This window comes from Moschus berezovskii, chromosome 24 (genome assembly GCF_049115385.1).
Source record: "Moschus berezovskii isolate FMDL1 chromosome 24, NW_MosBer_1.0, whole genome shotgun sequence".
In the NCBI taxonomy this organism is placed as follows: Eukaryota; Metazoa; Chordata; class Mammalia; order Artiodactyla; family Moschidae; genus Moschus; species Moschus berezovskii.
Window position 1 is genome coordinate 39,381,197 of NC_142483.1, and position 24,728 is coordinate 39,405,924.

The 24,728-nt window shown below is 43.6% G+C and overlaps 1 protein-coding gene across 1 annotated transcript in view; it reads left to right on the plus strand.

Annotated features, from left to right (window-relative positions):
* The first annotated feature begins 719 nt into the window (after positions 1–719).
* Positions 720–24,728, plus strand: part of ITPR1 (inositol 1,4,5-trisphosphate receptor type 1) — a 360,426-nt gene continuing 336,417 nt past the window's right edge. Inside the window, exon 1 of the mRNA XM_055414365.2 lies at positions 720–795. The gene's annotated coding sequence lies outside the window, so the exon portion shown is untranslated. The remainder of the gene's footprint in view (positions 796–24,728) is intronic.

A 24,728-nucleotide genomic window follows, 5' to 3' on the forward strand; every position in this document is an offset into this window, starting at 1 on the left:
TTCTTTTACTGAGGGCATTTTGGGGTGTTCATTTGAGGTTAAAAAAATTCTCGATTCCATCGACTGGTTTTGAGGCTACTCATTCTGGGTTGCAAAGGCATTCCCCCAAGTTGGAAACTAGCAGCAGCTGCAGGAAATAGTGTTTTTTTTGGGGGGGGGAGGAGGGAGGTCGTGGAGATGTCCTATGTGAGTAGGCTAAAGGAAACAGTCTTTCTTAAAATGTAGTCTTCCGTTGTGCTGCAAGGGAGAGGAATGCATATGTGGGGGCCCCAGCGGGGAGGTTTTAGAAAAACGGAAGAAAACCCGGGGAGCGGTGACGGATGAAGTGTGGACGAAGCTCACGCCCGATGGGGATGTGGGCTTCGGATACTTGGCCTCCGCTCCTGGAAACAAGTGCTTTGGGATCTGCCAAACACTTCTCTTAGTTTCAGCCCCCCGGCGCGTTCGAAGTTGTGCGTACTTAGTCTCACTTGTCAGCTGAATATTGGAAACAGATGAAATGACCAGTAATCTTCACCTAAGTGAACCCACCAACCTACCTGTCAAAGTTGGTTGTGCTGGCAGTCCTGCGTGTGTATGTGTGTGTTTTGGGGGGAGGAGGGTTGTCTCTCCAGGAAGGAGGCTAACTGAAAGTGGAAGTGTAGAATTTGAAAATTGCTATTAGGGACCCACTTCTGTCCAGTCTCGCCTTCAGCTTTCTTTCTTTCTCAATTACTTAGGAGCTGACCACCAGGGAGCAGAACTCACACCCCTGGCTGGGCGTGTTTTGGCAACAGAGTCCCTGACCTGGGTCAGGTGAGTGCGGCAGCCTGAAAGCTGTAGTTAATAATGAGTTTTGGTCCTAAGCCTGTTTTAAGTTCTGGCTAAGGAGTCATGGAGATGAGGAATAGGAAGAGACAGGAAACTCCATGGCGAAGTCTGAAATTTGTCGCTGCCTGTAGTAAGGGTTTTAGTGAATGTATGAGATCCAGGGGGCAGTCCTGCCTAGTACTTTTGGCCCTGACTCAGAAGTGAAGCAGCCTGAAGGTTTATGGGAGCAGGGGGGAAAAAAGAAATAGATTAGATGGAACAGTAAAAGGGATGCCCGCTGGTGACGTGAGAATTAAACTTGCCAGGAGGTGTGCTGATTATTTAAATTCTGAAAGATGCAGTGCATTTCATCTGCCAAGATACATAAGCAAAATTTATCTGCTTCTCTCTTTCAAAAATAGTCACTTTGTTTTTTTTCCCCTTATACTGTGAATATGTGTTTAATCAGAGTAGGTTGTGTGGCAAGAAATTAAAGTGGTTGCTGGCAAATTGAACTTGAAAAAGGGAAGTTCTTGAAGCATAACATAGTAACATCCAATCCCTGATGCCACTTGAGCATCAAGGAATCTGGTGGATTCCTCTGGTTTAGGTACCTTTCATGGGATATGAACTGAGAGCACCATTTATCTGTAAACGCAAGCAGCTCTTATGTTTTCTCCTGTAAATGTTCAGACTGCACTTCAAGAGAGGGAGGTTTTACAGGTGAACAAATGCCCGTTGCTGCAGATTTGAGCTTCACAAGCTTTTTCTTCTGAAATGGTCAGGGACAGGATAAGCAACAGGGTAATAAAGGTGGGTGGGGCCTGGGTCTTCATAACTTACTTAACATTCTAAATATTTAGCTGTTCCCTGGGCTACAATCTTTGGGCTTTTCTAATTAGAAAAGAAGTCAGACACTTCATTATAGTAGTATTGTGCGTTTGTTTCCTGTTGATAAGATCCTCCGGAGTGCTGGTGGAGTGGGAAGTATTTGGATGTGTGAGGTCCAATTCCTTTTTGGAGTTCTCTTGACTCGCATGGCTGCGCGTGGGCATTCATGAGGCCAAGGATTGGGTTCAGTTCCCCTCTTCAGAGAAAGCTGCAGACAAGGAGAAAGTGGTCCACAGAATCTTCTCTGACTTGTTGCTAAAAATGAGAATAATACAGATGAAGTACTTGTAAGCCAGGGCCACAGCTATACATCATAGGACCCCTGTGAGTCAGGTACAGGTGAAGAAGCTGAGGTGCGGAGAGTGAGATCACTTGTCCAGTGGATGCAAGCTGTAACCCCAGGCTTTGGGACTTTACTGTTTCCCATAAATGTGTCTCAGTTGAGGGGGAATATGAGGGTAACTAGGAAAAATGGTAAATGTATTGTTGTTGAAGAAATAACTCTTGATTGTGTCCCACCAATGATAAAGGAACAAAGTGGCCTTGATGTAGGAAGAAAACGATGTAGCTGTAGGTGTAAAAATGAAAGACTCTGGGTTTTTGAGGCGGTCTTAGGTTCATTGAGGTCTTAGGTATTGTACTGAGTTGATTTTAGAAAACTCTGTGCTGAAAGCCTACATGAGGAGAGTAAAAGAATCCAAACTACAAGTAACATTGTCTAGATTTAACACTGGGTTTATTTCACACCTGAAATGCACCTTAATCAGCTACATCAAGGTATCTGAGTGGGTTACAAGAATCAGGTGTTGCTCTATTGGAATAATTTGTAAGTTTAAATTGCAGTGAATCTGAACTGTGACATGTTGACTGTCTTTTCATATACTCTTCAGTTTGCTTTGTGGTCAATTGTGCAAGAACACTTTTCTTTTTCGTTTCTTACTTTCACTTGCATGTGTGTATGTGTTGAAAGTATAATCTGCCTTTTTAATAATTCAAATTGAAACAATATCCTATCAAGATTTCCTTATCAGGCAGGCAGAGTTCTTCATGCTCGAAATGAATTACTCCTGGTCTCCAGTTTGAGACTCATGGAAGTTCTTTGGGGTTGACAATGGTGTTACCTATTTAAACTAAGTGGTTGCCTTCTGGAGAGAATTAGCATCTTTAGGAAGGAGAGGTGGAAAATTTGCTTAGAGATAGGTGAACTGAAATCAGATCCGTTGCTTTATATCTCAAAGTATTTTCAACTGAGGAAGACCATGGTCTTAAAGAGAGAAAGAAACTTCTAATACAATGGTGTGCAGCCAACTGGCTTGCACAGCAAAAAATCAAATGGCTTTTTAGTTCTTTTGTAATGAGCGAATGGAAAATCTGATTTGTTTATGAGCAACTCTTAAACAAACCAAAGTGAAACAACAGACACCAAATTTGAACAACAGAAAAAACTCAGAATATTAAAATTAGGCCTGTAGTTAAGTTTTCAGGTCAAGCTGTCCTTGCATACATCTGATTAACAAGCCTACCCAAGGCCATTGTCGGTCTTCTTTGCTCTTGGTTTGATCTTTTAAAATAAAACACATTGCTTCAACAGGCTGTTTATTAACTGGAAGTATTAATACATATATATATTTTTTTAGTTCACTTAGGCTGTTTTAAGTTTTTGCCTGACTCTTTTGATGAAATCAACTAAGGCTTGAAGTCAGTGACATGAATGACAATATTTCCATGATTCCTACCAATTGTTATAGTGTTTGTGGTTCTGAGGCTATTGCTAATGAGGATGAGCTGAAACCACCATCCACTGAGCTATTCCTTGTATTGAACTATGTCTGGATTCTTCCCTAAACTGGACATAGATTAAGGCACTAGGTGTGATAAATCTATCCTAGCAATTCTAATGCTTATTAAAATTATGGTTAAACTATTATTCCTTCATTCAAATTTTTTGAGTACCTGCTTTGTGCCAGGGTGTGTTCTAGATGCTGAGGTTACAGCAGTAGAACTCCTATACTTTTTATTTTTTAAATTTTGGCTGCATTGGGTCTTGTTGTGATAAACCAGCTTTCTCTAGTTGTAGCATATAAGCTAAGTTGTAAGTGGGATCTTCGTTCCCTGCCAAGGGATAGAACCCTCATATCCTCTGGAAGGAGAGGCAAATTCTTAATTACTGGACCACCAGAAAAGTCCTCCAGCGTCCTGTTCCTAAGAGGTCTTAAATCCTCGTTCAGGGGAGGCAGCCAATATAAAAAGCAAGTATTATAGTATGACAGGTAGTAAATGATTTGAGGAAAAATAAAGCAGAGTAAGGAGTAAGAGAAAACAGTGTTGGTGAAGCAGTGGATTCATTGGGACCCTTGTGCGCTGTTGGTGGGAACGTGCAATGTTGCAGCTGCTGTGGAAGACAGTATGGCTAGCCCTCAAAAAATTAAGCAGAGAAATTACCAGATAATCCAGCAGTTCCGCTTTTGAGTATATACCCCAAGGAATTGAAAGCAGGAACTCAAACGTATTAGTACAGCCATGGTCACAGCAGCATTATTCATGATAGCCAAAAGGTGGAAATGAACCAGTTGTCCACAGAGAGATGAGTGGATAAATAAGATGTGGTGTATCTGCACAGTGGAATGTTGTTAAGCCTTAAAAAGAATGAAATTCTGATACCTGCTGCAACAGAGATGAACCTTGAAAACATTCTGTTAAGTGAAATAGAAAGTGAAAAGTGTTAGTCATCAGTCATGTCCGACTCTTCATGACCCCATGGACTGTAGTCCACCAGGCTCCGCTGTCCGTAGAATTCTCCAGGCAAGAATACTGGAGTAGGTGGTCCTTTCCTTCTCCAGGGGATCTTCCCAACTCAGGGATTGAACCCCAGTCTCCTACTTTTGAGGCACATTCTTTACTGTCTGCGCCACCAAGGAAGCCAGATGCAAAAGAGCAAATAGTATATGGTTCCACTTTGAAGAGGTCTCTAGAGCAATCACATTCACAGAGGCAGAAAGCAGAATAGTGGCTGCCCTGTGTGGGGGTGCTGGGGAATGAGGACTCTAATGGGCACAGAGTTTCCTTTTGGGGAAGATGAAAAGGTACTGGAAATGGATTGTGGTGGTGGTTGCAGAACAAGGTGACTGTACTTAATGCCGTTTAATCATACTCTTAAAAATGGCTAAAATGGTAAATTTTAGGCATGTATATTTTACCACAGTGAGAAGGAAGGGTAACACAACAGGCAGGGTAAAGGGGACTGGGGAGTCCTGGGGTAGGGGCTGGGATCAGGAAAGGGCTCCTTAGCAGACCTGAAGGAAGTAAGTGGCTGAGCCGGGTAGGTGTCTGGCGGGGGATGGGTGTTCCAAAGGGCCAGGGCGGACGTGGCAGGGCCCTGGGGTGCGAGCAGGTGGGGCGTGTTACGGGAAGGCTGAGGAGGCCAGAGTGGCTGCAGCTGAGAGTGTGCTCCTTCCCGCCAAGGGGGTCAGGGACAGAATGTGCAGGGACCAGGTTTTTGCCAGTTAGCCGTGATTAGTTCCCTGAGGATTTCTAAACTTGAGCAGAATTCTCAGTGGTTCTCAGCATCACTGAACCACCTTGTCCTCTCCAGAGAGACTTTGGGAGGCTGTTAGGATCACCCGGAACTTGATGGGGGTGGTGGTGAGTAAAAGCCAGATTTCTAGACTAATCACCCGATATGTGTGGGACTGTAATTCACTGCAGGAGGAAAGGCATCTTTGATAAAATAGGTGAAGTTACAGTTGGCTTAGGTAACAAAAATGTTCTAAGAACCTAATGATATTCCTGGGGATTTATCTGCATTATGAATCTTTTTTGCCCTGTGGCCACCCTACAGTCTGTCTAGTTTCATTTTAAGGAATTACAGGAAGAGGATTCATGCTCTGCTATCTAATATCATCCTTGGGGAATATGAAGTTCCATGTACGTGATTCTCCTTGATGAGTGAAGGCGACCCCTTCATGTGTACAAACTTGTAACTAGGATATAGATCGTTACTTTTTGCATAAAATGTACATATGCAGTTGTAAAACATTAGGGTATATAAACAAAAACAAATACAAAAAACCCAGTCACTCCCAGTCCCACCAGCTAAGATGAGAATTTCAGACTTTCCTTCTAAGTACAGACATAAAAATTACATGAATGTTTAAATTTCACGAAAAGGGTGTCATGCCTCCTGTTTGCTGCCTTGCCTTTTGCACTCCTTTTGCAAAGATGTTTGTGAACATGTTTTCTTGTTAAGAAATAGATGTCTGAGTCATTTATCTAAAGGTACTTTTGGTGGGATTTCACTGGAATGAGGACATGTATGAAATCATTAGGGTAGAAAAAGTGTATCGTTCAGGTTCTATCACCGTCACAGAGCCCAGGTTTTCTCATTCATTTTGTACTGTTTTTATCACTGATTCACTTTGCTGTACACCTGAAACGCAACATTATAAATCAACTATACTCCAATACAAATTTTAAAACAATTAGGGAGAAAAGAATTTAAAAAAAAAACTAAATGGGTGGTAGGGCACTATTCAAATGTCAATTATCATATTACGGAGATAAAGGTTAGTAATCATTCATTTCAATAAAGAATTTCTCAGTTGTTGTGCAAAGTCACCAAACCCTGGGAGGGGTTAGGGCCAGGCACTTTTTTTTTTAATATTTATTTATTTGGCAGCATTGGGTCTGAGTTTCAGCACAGGTGATCTTTGTGGATCATGTGGGAACTTTTGTTGCAACACTTGGACTGTCTCCTGGTGGCCCTGGGGCTCCAGAGCACTCAAGCTCAGTAATTACGGCATGTGTGCTTAGTTGCTTCACAACATGTGGGCTTAGTTTTCTGACCAGGAATGGAACCTGCGCTCCCTGCCTCGCAAGGCAGGTTCTTAACCGCTGGACCACCAGGGAAGTCCTGCAGGCACTCTCTTGTTGGTTGGCACTTAAAAGGAAAACTGTACTGTAGAAACTTTGAAACACACGTAGTAGTAGTAGTCCTAGTGTTATGAACCCCTCTGTATTCATCACCTGCCCTCCATAGTTTATCAGTTCAGCACCAATCTTCTAGCTGCGTTCTCAAACACCTTCCCATCTCTTCTTGGATGTCATTGAGGGAAGTCTCAGATATACTAGTTCATCTGTATTGTAGTATATATTGCTGGCATTGGGAGTCTTTAAAAAATCATAATCACAATACTGTTATCCATCTCAAGGGGGGGGAAGCAAACTTTAAAAACTAGTCTGTGTTCTCACCTCCTTGATTTAAATAAACTTATTTCAACATATATATAACAATAACAGATATGCATACTTTGTTTTTTTGAATCAGGAACCAAATAAGGTCAATATGTTACAAATGGTTGATGTGTCTTTTAATTTGTATATTTTCTTGTTACCTCTTTTTCCCCCCATGCATTTTTTGGTTGTTATTAAAGAAACTGGGTGATACCTTTTCCTACAGGCTGGAGTTTGCCGACTCTATCAGTGTGATGTAGTTGAACATGTTCCTCTCTCCTCTATATTTGTTATATTTAATTTTATAGTTAGAAGTAGGGGCTTGATCAGAGTCACTTGCCCCCAACAAGTCTGTTTTGTGAGCTCACTCAGGGGAGTGTGTGATATGTGTGGATATGCCTTCTTGTGATTAACATCAAGTGATGCTTACTGCTTCAATCTGTTAGTTCAACTGAAATGTAAAGCTTCTATTTTTCTTTATTTATTAGCTGGAATATTTTGTGAAATGAAACTTTCTCTACTTAGTACATTGGCCAAAAAGTTCACTTGGGGGTTTCTATATGATGTTATGGAAAAAGCCAAACAAACTTTATGGCCAACCTAATATTTACTTCCCTAGGGCATGTTGTTTAAGTCACTCAGTCGTGTCCGACTCTTTGTAGCACACCATGGGAATTCCCAGGCAAGAATCCTGGAGTGGGTTGCCATTTCCTTTTCCAGGGAATCTTCCTGACCCAAGGATCGAAGCTGAGTTTCCTGCTTTGGCAAGTGGATTCTTTACCACTGAGCCACCAGGGAAGCCCTCCCTAGGGTATTGTTAAAATATATAAACAAAAGACAAGATCAGTACTTCCGTCTCCCTGTGTGTTTTACCAGTTTTCAAAGGTAACAAGTTGATTCCCCAGCATGATCCATGGCAGTGGTTCTCTAGTGGGGGACGTGAGGCAACATCTGGGGACATTTTTGGTTGTCATAACTGGGGAGAGGGTGCTACTGGCATCCAGTGCTTAGCGGCCAGGGATGCTCCTTGGTTGCCTTCATTCTGTCTCACAGCCCTGAGGAACAGAAGGATCCATTCCAAAGTATCAGCAGTGCCACTGTTGAGAAAGTCTATACCAGGTTGACTGATGTGTGTGTTTTTTTTAGTATCATAGTGAACTCATGGATTTAAACAGGTTTCCTATGCTTCATTTTGTGTAATTATCCTTACTGATATTCAGATTATCCATGCCTGCTCAGTAAGAGAGAGGCTACTCAAGTCGATTCAAAAGGCACCACCCCAGTGGACTTAGACTTCCTGCTGCTTGTATGACGAGATGTTTCAGGCTCATTCTTTATATTCCTTGATGCAGACCTGTCATGAGTCGTTCATCTAAGAAGCCCTAGTTCTTTTGAGTACCCGTCTCATTCTCATCAAATGGGTCAGAAAATAAAATGAAGGAAACTTAAACCTGAACTTTTGCTTTTTAGATCTGAGCATCATTTTTTAATATTTTTTGGAGGATAATTGCTTTACAGTATTGTGCTGGTTTCTGCCATACAGCAGCATGAATCAGCCACAGGTATACATATGTCCCTCACTCTTGAACCTCCCTGCCATCTCCCATCCTACCCCTCTAGGTTGTCACAGAGCGCTGTAAAACCTGAACATTTTTCTTTTTTAGAATTTATTTTTGATTGAAAGATAATTACTTTACAGTACTGTGTTGGTTTCTGGCAAACTTCAACATGAATCAGCCGTAGGTATACAGATGTCCCAGGTATACAGATGTCCCCTCCCTCTTGAGCCTCCCTCCCGCCTCCTTCCCCATCCCACCCTTCTGAAACCTGAACATTTTTAATAAAAGTTTTTCCAAAATGTAATCAATACATCCTTACGTTTGGGGGAAAAAAAATTCTAAACCCTTTTCAAAACTCTTTTCAAAGAATTCTCAACTCTTTTCAAATTGGTCTCAGTTTTAGTGTGCTGAAGCTGAGATTCATTTCTCCCCGGACAAGCAGGAATGTTACTCTTGTTCTACATCCAGCTGCATTAAGAAGTTGTGACATCGCTCTGGTGGACCTTAATAGACAGTTTCTTTGATAAAGTAGACCAGAATAGAAAACATCAAGGTATGGGTACTTAAAAGAACTGTGTGTGTGTGTTGCAACAGATTTCTCATTCTCTGTCTCTGCTTCTCTCTTTCACACAGACACACACACACACCGTACACACACACAGAATAAACATTGGGTTGTTAAGTTCCATGGATTTCTTATTGCGAGTCGCTGCCCGAAGTCTGAGAAACACTATCCATTGTCCTACCTCATTATGGCTCCATTTGTGGCCACCAGACCTGCATCACTGCCTTCAATCTGAGAACTTGTTAGAAATGCAGACTCCGAGGCCCCACCCCAGATCCACTGAATCTGAAACTGCACTTCAGCAAGATCCCCAGGGGATTCTTAACGCATGTGAAAATATGAAAAGATCTGTGCCGGCTGGTGCTTGGCGGCCCTGTGCTTTTTTAGGATTTATTTTTATAATTGCTTTGTTTTTGCGTGGCTAGCTTTCACCTGTTGAAACTGATCTTTGTACTTTTCCCTCACATCCTTCTCATGCGCAGTTAAGAGGAAAAGCAGGTAAAATGACCAACTTAGATGATTGTATGGCAGTCTGGCAGGATTCTCGATAATAAAAATGGGAGCTTTCAGTGCTTACATTGAGAGAGTTTTTAAATTGGCTGTTCAGACAGAGGTAGAGACCAAAAGCTTCATATAAAAACTACTTAGGATTGTGAAACCGCAGATATAAAGAAAGTTGTATTGTAACCAGTCGTTGCAAACTTTGAAGAACTTTCAGTTTATAATGTTCTATGACCCTTTGAGTCAGCAGAACTTCTAGACTGGTATAGTGTTGCTCATCAGAAAAAGATGAACAGATGAAAAAAATATTACTAGCCTCCAAGTTCTTCAGTGTTCATTTGCATTTCAGGAGCAGTTTTATCTGGGAAGTGATTTTGTTTTGCAAAACAGCTTAACCCCCCCCTCCCCACCCCGCCATAGCCCCTTCACTTGCACATTTCTGAACAGAAAAAGCTCATTCAACACCCAGACTTGGGGACATTCAGCTGCATTTGGCTGCCATGTGTGCAATCACATCCTGTCTCTGTGCCTTTGCCCATGGGCTTTCCGTAGCTGACCCTGTCCCCAGCGCCTCTATCCACCTTGCCAGATGCTTCTCTTCTCAGCCAGCTCTTCCTCTTCTGGGAAACCTTCCTTGAAACTTAAAAGTCTTTGTCATTTGTGGGACTTGCCTGGCAGTCCAGTGGTTGAGACTCTGCGCTTCCAGTGCAAGGGGCTCAGGTTTGATCCCTGGTTGGGGAACTAGGATCCTACGGGCCAGGTGTGTGCAGCAAAGAGAAAAAGCAAAACAAAACAGTCTTTGTCATTTGTAAGGCCTTGGCACTTTCTATCTGTGGGCCTTTTTGATTTTTATTCCCCCGCTGGAGTACGGCACTTAGTAAGCACTCACAGTTACTTGTGAATGAGGTTATTTATCTACGTTTTATCTCCCTTTGAAGGTTGTAGGCTAACTCTTTTTTTTTTTTTAATTAAAAAAGTTATATTGTGGCTTCCCTGGTGGTCCAGTGGTTAAGACTCAGCGCTCCCAATGCAGGGGGCCTGGGTTTTATCCCTGGTCAGGGAACTAGGTCCCACATGCAGCAACTAAAAATCCCATGTGCTGCATCTAAGACCTGGAGCAGCCAAATAAATAAAAATAAGTATTTTTTTAAAAATTATGTTATTTTTTTTTATTTTGGGCTGTGCTGGGTCTTTGTTGCTGCAAGGGCTTTTTTCTAGTTGTGGCGAGCAGGGGCTGCTCTCTAGTTATGGTGCTTGGGCTTCTCATTGGAGCGGCTTCTCTTGCTGCAGAGCACAGGCTCTAGGGCACTCAGGGTTCAGTAGTTGTGACACGTGGGCTCCACAGTTGCAGTTCCTGGGCTTTTAGAGCACAGGCTCAGTAGCTGTGGCTCATGGACTTTGTTGCTCTGCAGCATGTGGGATCTTTCTGGAACAGGGATCAAACCTGTGTCTCCTGCACTGGCAGGCGAATTCTTTACCACTCAGCCACCAGGGAAGCCCTGTAGGCTACTTCTTAATCTAATTTTTTGTACCCCTCTCTTGATGACATAAGGGTTTCCCAGGTGGCTCAGCTGGTAAAGAATCCACCTGCAATGCAGAAGACCCCGGTTCAATTCCTGGGTCAGGAAGATCCTCTGGCGAAGGGATAGGCTACCCGCTCCAGTATTCATGGGTTTCCCTGGTGGTTCACAGGGTTAAGAATCTGCCTGCAATGTGGGAGACCTGGGTTTGCTCCCTGGGTTGGGAAGATCCCCTGGAGATGGGCATGGCAACCCTCTCCAGTATTCTTGCCTGGAGAATCCCCCTGGACAGGGATGCGTGGTGGGCTATAGTCCATGGAGTTGCAAAGAGTCAGACACGACTGAGTGGGCAAGCACACACTTGATGACCTATCTCCTGAGTTGGCCTTTTGCTTTGAAAAGCCCCGTCTGCCATGAAGAGTAAAGTTAAGGACAGGGTAGAAAGGTCTTCAGCATTTCCTTATGGTTGCTTTGAAGACTGCTCAGCACAGCTCCCTGGAGGGCGTTTGGCTTGGCAAGTTGGTGGTGGTGACTGAAGGGGAGTGGAGTAGCTGCCCTGCTCAACTGAGGGATGGGGACTCCTGTGGACTGGGTGTCGCCTGCCTGTTCAGTAGAAGCAAAACATGTGACATCTGTGCATCTGTTTCCTCTTCTGTAGCTTAGGTGTAAAAATACCTGCTTTGGGGACATTGCTGCCAAGTTGTAGAATAATAGATGGTTGCACACGATCTCAGAGATCAGAACAAAACCAAACCTTTCCAGCAGAGTGGTTTGGCCCCCAGGGGACATTAGGCAATGTCTAGGGACTTTTTTTTGTTTTCACTGATGAGGGGGAGAGGTTGCTAATGGCTTCTAGTGAGTTGAGGCCAAGGATGTCCCTACACATCCTACATCCCCATAGTGCACAGGACGGGTCCCCCGCAACAAAGAAATTTTCTACATACCCGCCCCACCCCGCCCCCCCCCACCCATCCCATGACAATAGCCTTGAGACTGAGAAAGCTTGTCCTGGAGTGATTTTTCTCAGACTTGGTGAGACTTTTTATCTCACTCTAAGGATATTAAGCTAACTTGCTTTTTCTTTCTTTTTTCTTTTTTTTTTCTGTGTGGTTCAGGCTGTGGGCAAAGTGGGGTCTTCTCAGGTCAGGACTGACTTTAACTTTTTAACCAAATAAACACTCTCCTCATCCCTCCCCCGCCAAGGACTGCCCTTGGTTCCCAGAGCCCTGTGGTCTGCAGGTGTTGGCTACTAATCGGGTATGTGACCTCCATGAAATCACTCAGAAGGTGTTTGTTTCCACCTATAAAATGAGGAATTTTGGCTAAGTGACTTCTCTGCACCAAATGTAAAGTGCTCTGACTGCCAACTTTGAGCTCTCAATGGGCTTCTATTACGTTGGCCTTTAGGAATAGGCATGGAGGCACGTGTCAACACTGACATCTTTTCTGAAAAATAACTCTGTAGATCAGGTACCGTTTTTGGGAAGAGTTTATTTAGCGGACATGTCTGTGAAAAAGCAGGTAGGTTTATCTGTGTGTGTGTGTGAGACATCTGAAAGAGCAATATTTAAACTAGAGAATGGCTCCTAACCTCAGATTTATGACTGTTACTTCTGAGATTGTCACAGAGGGCCCTGCTGAAAGTCGTAATCTCTTGAGTCGGTGACTTCCTTTGGGACTGGCTGAAAATGAAAGCACAAGGCAATTTTCTGTGCTCCGGGGAGAAGTGCTTTGTGCAATAGAATAAATTATCTCTTGATGGGGACACACTGCGTGTCTGAGAGACAGTCAGATCAGCCGCTAAGGGGACAAGAAGGCAAGGAGGGGCCTGCTTGGAAATGTGGTTGGTGGCGGGGGCATCTGTCCAACTAAGAAATGGGGTGCTGCTCATCCTCATTTCACAATAAAGATGATATTGGCAAGATAGCTTTGCTCAAAGGAAGTTCCAAAATTAACTGAGAGAGTCCCCAGTAACAGACACAGAGGTGATTGTAGAGAGAACCTCTTCTCCTTCTCTTGCAGGAGTCCATAGTGAACAGGATGGGCTTTCTCTCCCCCACCCCCTCCCCGGATTTACAGCCATATTACCATATATGTGCCTGGACGAGGGCGTCTCACCGTGACTTGTGCCTCTCTGGAGGGAGCGTCCTTGGCTACTAGCCAGGAGATTGATCAAATGCTGGCCACTCTTCCTTTTTCTGGGCATACTCTTGCTTTTCTTCTGAAAGCCCTTGTGGTTTGCCCAGCTTTGCCCACGGGAGGGGCTGCTTGACCTAAAAGTGTAGTGATGCCTTTTTGTGTTGGTGGTGACTGTGGGCCCTCACGTTTCCATGGGGCCAGCTGCCTGTGACCTCTTGGATCTCCAGGCACTTGTCAGTCTTTGTACACGAGCCCTCTTCTTCACAGCCTCACTTTAAAGGGGGTTTCCCTGGTGGCTCAGACGGTAAAGAATCTGCTTTAAAGGAAGCTTTATGATTTTATTCTTTTTAAGCGATCATTTTTAAAGTAAGCAGCAATGAAACCAGCCCTGAAAGACTTAGGCAAGAGCCCTTTGTTTTTTAGGGGGTGGAGGCGATGTGGATATGCCAAGAAAGGGCAGGAAGGGCTGGTGGATTTCCATTGGCTGAATTTTTTCAGCAGAAGAATGACTTTCCAAGAGTATGGTGCTTTGGGGCCGAGTGACAAACTTGGTGATGCCAGGGTGGACTGAGAAGGGCCGTGTGGGTGTCGTGTAGTTATCCGTTCTTAACCTGGCGGTGCTTGGGTGGTTCCAGTCTTACTTGAAATAGCTGGAGAACCTTTTGCTGGAATTGGCATTGGCATATTCAGATGAACGCCATGTCACAATGTGTCCCCTTGTCTATGTTCATTTGGACTTGCTGGTTGATAGGCTGATTGTCAACTGACTGTGAGCCCTGAAAAGTTTCATATGAGTGGTTTATGAGAGTAGAAAAGAGAACAAATTAGAAAATATTAGGTAGCATAACAGCCAACAGAAGTGTTTCCTGAGTTTTGCTTCCTGTGTGCTTAGTCCATTGATTTCCTTTTTCTCATTTAATCCTCAACACAATTTTATGATCCCCATTGTGTAGATGAGGAATTCGAGGCCCAGAAAGAGTAAGTATAATAATTTGGTCAAGGTTACAAACATCCCATCACAGTTGTAATAAAGTCACACGTTTTACCCTGGTCAAGTCCAGCTGGAACTGGCTTTTTTTTTTTCCCCTAGCCTTACCCAGTAGTTTCCTTCCTTTCCCCATTAATGCTCTCAACTTTGCGGCTGGTTGTCTGTTTCATGAACTTATCAAACACTGCTCTGCTGTAGGGCCTTTGTACCGTACAGAGCTATTTTCTCTGCCTGAAATGCTCTTCTGCCTGTTTTTTTTTTTTTATTTGCATGACTGCCCCTGTCTTGACTTTCAGGTCTTCCTTGCGTGTATCAACTTGTTCTCTGACCAGCCATAACTGGGTGACAGCTTTAATTCTCTGCATAATGCTTATCACTGTTTGACTTGATTGTTTTATTTTTTGTTTGTTTACTGTCTTCACTAAAATATGCGTGTCATGAGAGCCAGGGACCTTGACTGTCTTGTTTGACCTACACCCAGAAATGGTATGGACCTAACAGAAGCAGAAGATATTAAGAAGAGGTGGCAAGAATACACAGAAGAACTGTACAAAAAAGATCTTCACGACGAAGATAATCACGATGGCGTGATCACTCACCTGGAACCAGACATCTTGGAATGTGAAGTCAAGTGGGCCTTAGAGAGCATCACTACGAACAAAGCTAGTGGAGGTGATGGAATTCCAATTGAGCTATTTCAAATCCTGAAAGATGATGCTGTGAAAGTGCTGCACTCAATATGCCAGCAAATTTGGAAAACTCAGCAATGGCCACAGGACTGGAAAAGGCAGTCTTCATTTGAATCCCAAAGAAAGGCAATGCCAAAGAATGCTCAAACTACCGCACAGTTGCACTCATCTCACATGCTAGTAAAGTCATGCTCAAAATTCTCCAAGCTAGGCTTCAGCAGTATGTGAACCGTGAACTTCCAGATGTTCAAGCAGGTTTTAGAAAAGGCAGAGGCACCAGAGATCCAATTGCCAACATCCGCTGGATCATGGAGAAAGCAAGAGAGTTCCAGAAAAACATCTATTTCTGCTTTATTGACTATGCCAAAGCCTTTGACTGTGTGGATCACAATAAACTGTGGAACATTCTGAAAGAGATGGGAATACCAGACCACCTGACCTGCCTCTTGAGAAACCTGTATGCAGGTCAGGAAGCAACAGTTAGAACTGGACATGGAACAACAGACTGGTTCCAAATAGGAAAAGGAGTGTGTCAAGATTGTATATTGTCACCCTGCTTATTTAACTTATATGCAGAGTACATCATGAGGAACGCTGGGCTGGAAGAAGCACAAGCTGGAATCAAGATTGCCGGGAGAAATATTAATAACCTCAGATATACAGATGACACCACCCTTGTGGCAGAAAGTGAAGAGGAACTCAAAGGCCTTTTGATGAAAGTGAAAGAGGAGAGTGAAAAGGTTGGTTTGAAGCTCAACATTCAGAAAACGAAGATCATGGCATCTGGTCCCATCACTTCATGGGAAATAGATGGGGAAACAGTGGAAATCGTGTCATTCTTTATTTTCTTGGGCTCCAAAATCACTGCAGATGCTGATTGCAGCCATGAAATTAAAAGACACGTACTCCTTGGAAGGAAAGTTATGACCAGCCTAGATAGCATATTAAAAAGCAGAGACATTACTTTGCCAATCAAGGTCCGTCTAGTCAAGGCTATGGTTTTTCCCGTGGTCATGTATGGATGTGAGAGTTGGACTGTGAAGAAAGCTGAGTGCCAAAGAATTGATGCTTTTGAACTGTGGTGCTGGAGAAGACTCTTGAGAGTCCTTTGGACTGCAAGGAAATCCAACCAGTCCATTCTAAAGGAGATCAATCCTGGGTGTTCATTGGAAGGACTGATACTAAAGCTGAAACTCCAATACTTTGGCCACCTCATGCGATGAGTTGACTCACTGGAAAAGACTCTGATGCTAGGAGGGATTGGGGGTAGGATGAGACAGGGACGGCAAAGAATGAGATGGCTGGATGGCATGACCAACTCGATGGACATGAGTTTGAGTGTACTCCGGGAGTTGGTGATGGACAGGGAGGCCTGGCGTGCTGTGATTCATGGGGTGGCAAAGAGTCGGACACGACTAAGCGACTGAACTGGACAGAACTTAGCTCCTAGAGTAGGGCTGACATGCAGTAGGTCCTCAATGTGTTGAATAAAAAGGATTTAGGTTTCAAATCAAGGGATCCTGTCTAAGGCCTTGGCTATTAAGTTGTATATTTTGCATTGTAATCCCGTTCTGTCTAGTTTTTCTTATTTATATTGTATAACTCCTCACTGCACAGCCAGCCAGTGCCAGAGTAAATCTTACAATTTGTAGTAGCATTTTTTTCAAACTTTCGGGTTTTGATGCTTAAAAATTAACTGAGGGTATGTTGAATTGGTTTTCAGGTCTCCTGTATCCTACCTCTCATATACCATTCTGGTATATGAATGTACCAGAATGTATATTCATTCTGTTAAGTTTTGAGAGTTTGATACTGAAACTCCAACTAAAGATCTTATATACTTAAAGATACTTATAGTATATAGTGGAACTATATGTAACTTTGTTCTGTATTTTCCAGGTCTCCTGTAAATGTGTTTTCATACATTCATAATTTAAGAAAAAAATAGACAAGGACCGCAAAGAACTTCTATTGACATCAGTTATACCAATCTGTATTTATAATATTCAAAATTAACACTTAGAAAATTCACACAGAAAATATGAAAAGTAAACCTATTGCACATTAATACAGTAACATTTTTTTTTATGGACAGTAATTATATTTTCCAAAACAAAAGTTCAGTGAGAAGAGTGTCATTATTTTACTGTTTTTTGTAAAATGCTTTTGTTGTAGTTGTTTAGTCGCTAAGTCATGTCCAACACGACTGAGCGACTGAACTGAACTGAACTGATTGACTGTATAGCCCGCCAGACTCCTCTGTCCATCGGATTTCCCAGGCAAGAAAACTGGAGTGGATTGCCATACCTTCCTCCAGGGGATCTTCCGGACCCAGGGATCAAACCCGTGTTTCCTGCATTGGCAGGCAGATTCTTTACCACTGAGCTACCAGGGAAGCCCAAATTGCTTTTAGATCTAGCTTAATGGAAGGTAACTAGACTCAGACCTGCCTCCAATCTGTTGTGACATCACATGTCTTGCAGCTTCTGGAGAATTCCACTGTGCATGAGAAAAGGCAGTGACACGTTGGTGTCCTTAAGAAAATAGTTTTGACTTAGAAAAACCTCTGAAAGGTCTTGGGAGCTCTTAGGAATCCCTGGGGCACCAGTAAAAGCCACTGGTAGGATAGGTAACCACTTATAGAATAGGTAGGTTTTTCAGAAGGTTGGGTGGTGGCATGGAACATTTGAGAGGGGAAGCTGAAGGCTTAAGTGGCAGGATGCAACTGAATGTCCCTAAGTGTGGGTATTGTATCAGAGCTTTCTATTCAGACATAAATGCACGGGAATGCATTTAAGCTGTTCTTGCAAAAACAAAGTTGCTTCCCAGCTAAAGCTCCTCCTGCATTGCAAAGGAACATTGAGAACTTGGAAGGCAGTGGTGCTTGTGTTCATTATTTTCAGATGAGCAAGATTACACCAACCAGTCCAGAAGCTGTGTAGTGGGAGGGGTCATTAAACAATGAGAAAGCGTGGGTTCCTCTCCGTGTCTGAAAACAGTCGCTTCAAATGCAGCTTCCTTAATGGCTGTTACTCTACAACCCCTTACTTGGTGGTGGTTGAAGCTTCTGGATTCAGATGTAAGTTGTTTGTAGAATAGAAGTCAAATTGTCTTTAAGTTTTATTGCCCATGGGTTCTCTCACAAATGGTGTTAAAAGTGTCAGGGTGAAGCTGTTAGAAGTACATGCGATACTCCATACTAGCCAATTTCAGTGTTTAAGAAGGGTAATGAAGTGAAAGTCGCTCAGCTGTGTCCGACTCTTTGCAACCCCATGGACTATACTGTCCGTGGGATTCTCCAGGCCAGAATACTGGAGTGGGTAGCCTTTCCCTTCTCCAGGGGATCTTCCCACCCCAGGGATCGAACCCAGGTCTCCCGCATTGCAGCCAGATTCATTCCCAGCTGAGCCACAAGAGAAGCCCTGGATGAGTGCAAACGCAGGCCTCTGGGGAGTAGTTTGCGTGTGTCTTGGGTGATGTGTACAAGATTGTCACAGTTAAGGCAAGTGGGCAGTACAGCACATGGGACAGCTGGCCATCAGGGAGTGAGTGATGGAAGCGGGAGGGCAGGCGATATGAGGAGGTTTTCTACCTGACACTAGAGCTTGGAAGGGCCAAACTTTAATTTATTTTAAAATTGTAATTGAGTATAGTTGATTTACAGTGTTGTGTTAGTTCAGGTGTATAGCAAAGTGAATCACTTATACATAAATATCCACGTTTTTTTTTTTAAAGATTCTTTTCCCATGTAGGCTATTGCAGAGTATTGAGTAGAATTCCCTGTGCTATATAGTAGGTCCTTGTTGATTATTTTATATATAGTCATGTGCATATGTTAATCCCAAACTCCTAACTTATCCCTCCTGTCTTGGAAAGACTGAAATTATGGGTAGTGTCAGTGGGTTTCTTTTTGTCCCCTGATGACTGAAAGGCTGTTCAATCCCAAAGATCAGGTGGCTTCATCTTAATGAAATATGAAAGGCTTGCTTCTGCAGTCAGTAAAAATGTGGGAGTCTGTGGTCTTTGGGTCTGTTCACTGCTGTGAGGTCCGAATTCTGATTTCCTCCTTTGTCCATCCACCCTTGAGGTTTGAGTGGTAACCTTAGTTCCCTTCTTGGTTAATGAAAGTGTTCTAATTTGGTCTCATTTCAGAAGTTGCTAAGTTTCAAAGTCTTGAGTTGTGAGTAGGCGAAAGTTGAGATGATTATTATTTTTTTTTAGAGAAATGAATATAAGGCATTAGTTAAGTTTGTACAGTAGAAATAAATGGAAGAAATGACAATAAGTGAGTTTCTACCACAAAGCTTTTAGCAAAGCAAAGAAAAATCCAAATCTGTCTTGAACTGCTTAAAGTGAAATGAACATACTTCTTTTTGGATGAGGCTGTGCTTTAGCCTGTCTCAACACCAAAGTGGAAGAAGGTTCTAAATATTGAATTATCATTCCTTTGAAGAGATTTCCACTCCCACCCTTCTTCCAGCAGGGGCCTGGTTTGATGTTAGAAGGGGAAGCGGAGTTGAGGTCTGGCTGTCTCAGATATTTTGAATCTGGGGGCCGAGAAGCAGGACCTTGGATGACCTGTCTGAGTGTCAGCCACCTGATGGGCCTGCGGAGGATTGAAACTTTTCTGGGACCTGTGTTTATTCGGGTATGTTTCCAGCAGTGCTGACAGAGTGAGAAGGGTCTATCAGGTAGGAGAATCGCAAGTTACAGGCAGCAGGAAGGGAAGACTTCGAAGGAAGTAAAGTGAATGTTCTCATTTCAGTCTCACTTGAAAATAAAAAAGTGAGCCCTTAGTAAGGGCCGGGTATTGGGCTGAGCACTTTGTGTGGGGTTTTTGGTTTGTCCCTCGTGATGACCCTGATGGGAGGCAGGGTCCTGATGAGAGATAGGAATGGTACCCTCCCCCTCCTTTATTTTTTTAAATATGCACAAGGCAGTTGAAATTCAGAAGTTATATCAGTTGCTTAAGCGCACACAGCAGGTAACTGATGAGAATCGAATTTGAATGCAGGTGTTCCAGGTTGATGTTTTTAGTCTTTTTGAACATACCACAGGATGGTCAGTGGGAGACACAGGTCCTTCTTTCCAGGGATAGATGTTAGACATTTTGTTTCTGGCTCCCAACGTCTCAGAAATCTGTTGAAAAGGGTCAAGAGGCCTTTCTTCTCTGTTTTTGATCCAACAGCATAAACTTGGCTCTAATTAGTTTTAGAAAAACAATCCCCTAAGAAACAGTGTAATTTCTTTGAGGCAGCAGATAAGTTGATGCTCTAGTACATTGAACCCAAATTTGACTGCTTGCATGTTCCAGGCAATGTGCTAGGGGCTGGGAAGCAGTGCGAATGAATAATTCTGCTGTCCTGGACCTCATGGCTGTGCTGTGGGATGTGCTTAGTCACTCAGTCGTGTCTGACTCTTTGTGACCCTATGGACTGTAGCCCACCAGGCTCTGTCCATGGGCCTTCTCCAGGCAAGAATACTGGAGTGGGTTGCCACGCCCTCCTCCAGGGGATCTTCCCGACCCAGGGATCGAACCCAGTTCTCCTGCTTTGCAGGCAGATTCTTTACCGACTGAGCCACCAGAGAAGCCCTGCCCTCGTGGACTCATGGTCTAGTGGTAAAGACAGGTAAACTAGCAAACAAGTGAGTATGTGATTTTCGGGCGATGGGCCCAGATAGTGTAATTGGGGTGCTTATAGAGAAATGTGTTGCCAATGTAGAACTCAGGTTTGGGGTGTCAGAGAGGGCTTGCAGGAGGCAGTGACATCAAACGGGGACCGTAAAGGTGACTGGGAGTTAGCCACAGGTGGGGGGCACAGGGAGTGTCCAGCAGCTGGAGCAGCAGATGCCAACACCTGGGGGACAGAAAGTATACACAGTATGTTGGGGGAATCTGGAAAAATGCGTCAGTGCTTGAGGGTAAAAACAGTGGGGAGAGTCCAGAAAGATGAAGAAGAGATAGACAGGCACCAGATTATGGAGAGCCCTGAAGAGACTTGGGAAGGTTTTAAGCAGAGGAATACGTGGTCTGCTTTATGCTTCTAAAAGGTCATGCTGGCCGCACATGTAGAATAATGGAGGTGAGAGAATGAATAGCATAGATGATCTTACTTGCAAAGCAGGAGTAGAGACACAGACGTGGAGAACAAATCTATGGCTACCAAGGGGGAAAAGGTGAGATGGGAAGAACTGAGAGATGGGATTGACGTGTGTATGTTTTTGATACTATATATAAAGTAGATAACTGGTGAGGACGTATTCGCAATGGTAGCCCTGGGAAGTCTGTTTAAGGTACTCTGGTGGCCTGAATGGGAAGGAAGTCCCGATGGGAGCGGGTGTATGTATACGTATAACTGATGCATTTTGCTCTGTAGTACAAACTAACACAACGTTGCTTTACAGCAACTATACTCTAATAAAATTTTTTTAAAAAATGAAACAACAAAAAAATCAAGGACCAGAATGAAGCCCAGTTGAAAAATGATTTTGCCTGAGATTTGGGGGGTGGGCAGAGGAGTTAAAAAAAAAAGAAAGTAGAGGCTTTAAGAAATATATTCAAGCTTAAAATCAGTAAGATTTGATGTTCATTTAAATGTCGTCATTCATATATTTGACAGATTTACTAAGCACCTACCACGTGGTCATCACTGGTGATAGGAATGCAGTGGTATGCCAAACAGGTCCCAGACAGATTTGGGCTTTTATTAGGGCAAGAGATAGAATAGGAATGAATGTATTCTGGATCTGAGGGACCAGCACGGGCAGAAGTCCTGTGACAGGGATAAGGTGAGAGAGAACGGGAGGTGCCCCCAGACTTGTGGAGGTTGGTGATGTGAGTGTGGAGGAGGAGAAGCAGATTGGCAGACGCGTGAGTTCTTTTTGGTCCATTGAGATGCGGTGGGCATTTTGGAGCTGAACCCCAGTAGCTCTTAGCTAGGAGATACAGACTTGTGGCTCTTCGTGGTATAGAAGCCACTGGAGGCAGCAGAGTGGACAAGAGGACCAGGGAGGTGTCAGAAAGGCTGAGAGCAACACAGGCTGTGTGACCCCAGAATCGGAGGACCACCACCCTGTGTTTCTCTTCTCCAAGGGGGTCTCTGAATCGGTGCATTCTTATTCCCACCTTTCTTAACAAATAGAATCCAGCATCCTGTTTCTTTCCACTCTGTTCAGGGAGCAGTTTCAGGGGACAGTGAATTGAAGCTGAGCCAGCAGGCAATGTGAGGCTCAGCAAACCTGCCACAGCTCCATCTGCCTGCAGACGACACAGAGGCTGGAGTGATCCACCTTTCTCCACCCAAGTCAAGCCTCTCTCTGAGAAGCCTATTTTAGGAGGTGCATTAACTGATCAGAGCAGAGGCAGGAGGTGGTATAGAAATACTGATAATTTTCATGGATGGCATGATTTAATTTCTGCCAGGTATCAGGTTGGCCAAAAAATTCACTCTGGTTTCTCCATAAGTCCTCACGGGAAAAGCCACATGAACTTTTTGGCCAACTCAGTACATCAGCAGGTGCTTATGAAGACAATCTCACGGAGCCTTATGACCACCTGCTGACGGAAGCACTCTGTTTGTCCCCCTTTTACAGATAGGAAAAGTAAGCCTTAGGGAAGGTGTGGATCTGGCCCGAAGCCCTCCAGAGAAGAGGTGACAGAGCCAGGTTGGAACTCTGGCTCCTGAAGCCAGCAGGTGTCAGGAATGGGGGAGGATGCTGACAAGCCAAGTCTCAAGGAGAAATCAGAGTGTTCATGTGTTCAGAGGTCTTGGAGCATCAGAAGACAGATCAGTAGCAGAAATTCTGGGAGGCGCTTGTCGTTGTGTGGGAGGAGTGGGGACAAGAGTGTTTGCCAACCAGGCTGTTTGAACCTGGAATAGGCCTCATTGCCGGTGTCCACACGGAAGACAAGACCATCCCTTAAGCGACATGGTGGGGGTAGGGGTAGTTCTATTATTGGGCGAGACATGGAATTACAGGGTTTACAGGGTTGCTTCTGACCTTTATTCTATGATTTTGTATATTTGGAAAGTTCAGAGTGCTCTGTGGTTGGGAGTTTCAGTATAATTCTACATTGTTCAGCTTTTTCTCAAGGGATGAATTAGGCAGTATAATTACCTTCCTTAAAGTAAAATATATCGTCATAGGACACAAAAGAGTCCATTTGTGTGGTACCTAGCTGACTTCTTATGCAGGAGATGCTTTCCTTTACTGAATTTGATTTTTTAAAATTATTTTTTCCAACTTTATTGAGATATTTAACATGCAATATTGTATAAGTTCAAGGTGTACAGTATAATGATTTGATGTATGTATCTATTACAAAATGATCGCCATAGTAAATTCAGTTAACATCTGTCATCACAGTTATAAAATTTTTTTTCCTTGTGAAGGGAACGTTTAAGATCTACTGTTGATAACTTTCATACAATACAATACTACGACCTACTCTTGTCACATTGTACACTGCGTACCCAGAAGTTATTTTCTTAGACTGGACAGGGGAAGTTTAATATAAAGATTTGTTTTTATTTTTAAAAATTGAAATGTAGTTAATTTGCAGTATTACATAAGTTTCCGTTTTACCACGTAGTGATTCACGAATTTGAAAGAAATTTGAAGCCCTAAAATCAGCCAGAAATAACAGCTAGTGGACAGAGAGATGGTTGAAGCTCTGGATCTGACCACCTGGGCTTGTTCCCATAGATATCTGCTGACCAACTAAGAGTTTCTTAGCAGTGAGCCCTGGGTGTCAGATGTACCAGGTCCTGCAGCTCAGTGGCAGGGTGGCACCAGCTGTTCTTCTGTTAGGTGATCCCCAGCCACCGTGTGAGTGACACAGGAGCCCTGGGTACAGTGATGAGTTCAAAGGCACAAGTGGTCCAGAATCAGATCCATGGGCAGGCTCTCCCATCCTGCTTCTGAACAACAGGAAGTCTTCCAGAGGATGGCTCCCGGGATGACTTTCTGCCTCCCCCCTCCAGAGCCCAGAGGCCTGTTCTGTTGACTAGCCTGGTGTTTCCTTCCAGGACGTCACTGATGGTTGTGCCCTTCCTCCCCTTTACCCCCTCCTCATCCTTTTCCTCTTCCTCCACTTGGCTAGTGGTAGGTGAGGGGAAGCTTCCAAAGGTTTCCCACCAGACCAGAGAGGGTCTGCCTGGTCCTTTCTGAGGGTACCCATTGTTTGGGACCCTGGGGAAGAATCTGTCCCTGCTCCCACTCCCCTCTTTTTTAACTGGGATGCCTGGAAGATTGCTCAGTTGAGGACCATTAACTATGGTGGATGCACTAGTCCACGTTTTCAGGAGGAAATGTAGAGTATGCCTGAAGTTTATTTGTTCAACTATCTACTTATATTAGAATGTTGATTAGGAAGAAGAAACTTAATTCCCCCCCCAACTTATCAAAGTATTATGTGGCAGCGACAGAACAATTAGGAAATACCAAAGAAAAATTAGCAAATAGAATTGTGCAGTTCTCCTTAATATTGTCACCAAGAATAAGAATGGTTAACATATTAATCCATGTTCCAGGCATTGCCATTGATGGACAGCTCTGTTTACCAGTCACGTGGACCAGAGTTATAACTCTTGCCTTCCTACTTGTTCATTATATATGTCTTGGGCATCTTAGCCTTTTGGCAGCTCAGTTTCCCCACAGCAAAATGGTAATAATGATAGTTCCTGCCTCATGCTGTGGTCCTGAGGATTTGAGAAGATTTGTAAAGGTCTCAGCCCGGTGGTGGGCATGATAATGCTTGCCAAATGCTAGCCATTATTATTAGAAATGGTGGCAATGCAGAACCTTGCTGCATGGGCCTGGTGCCCAGACTTCTGTTGCGATTATCAACGCAAGCAA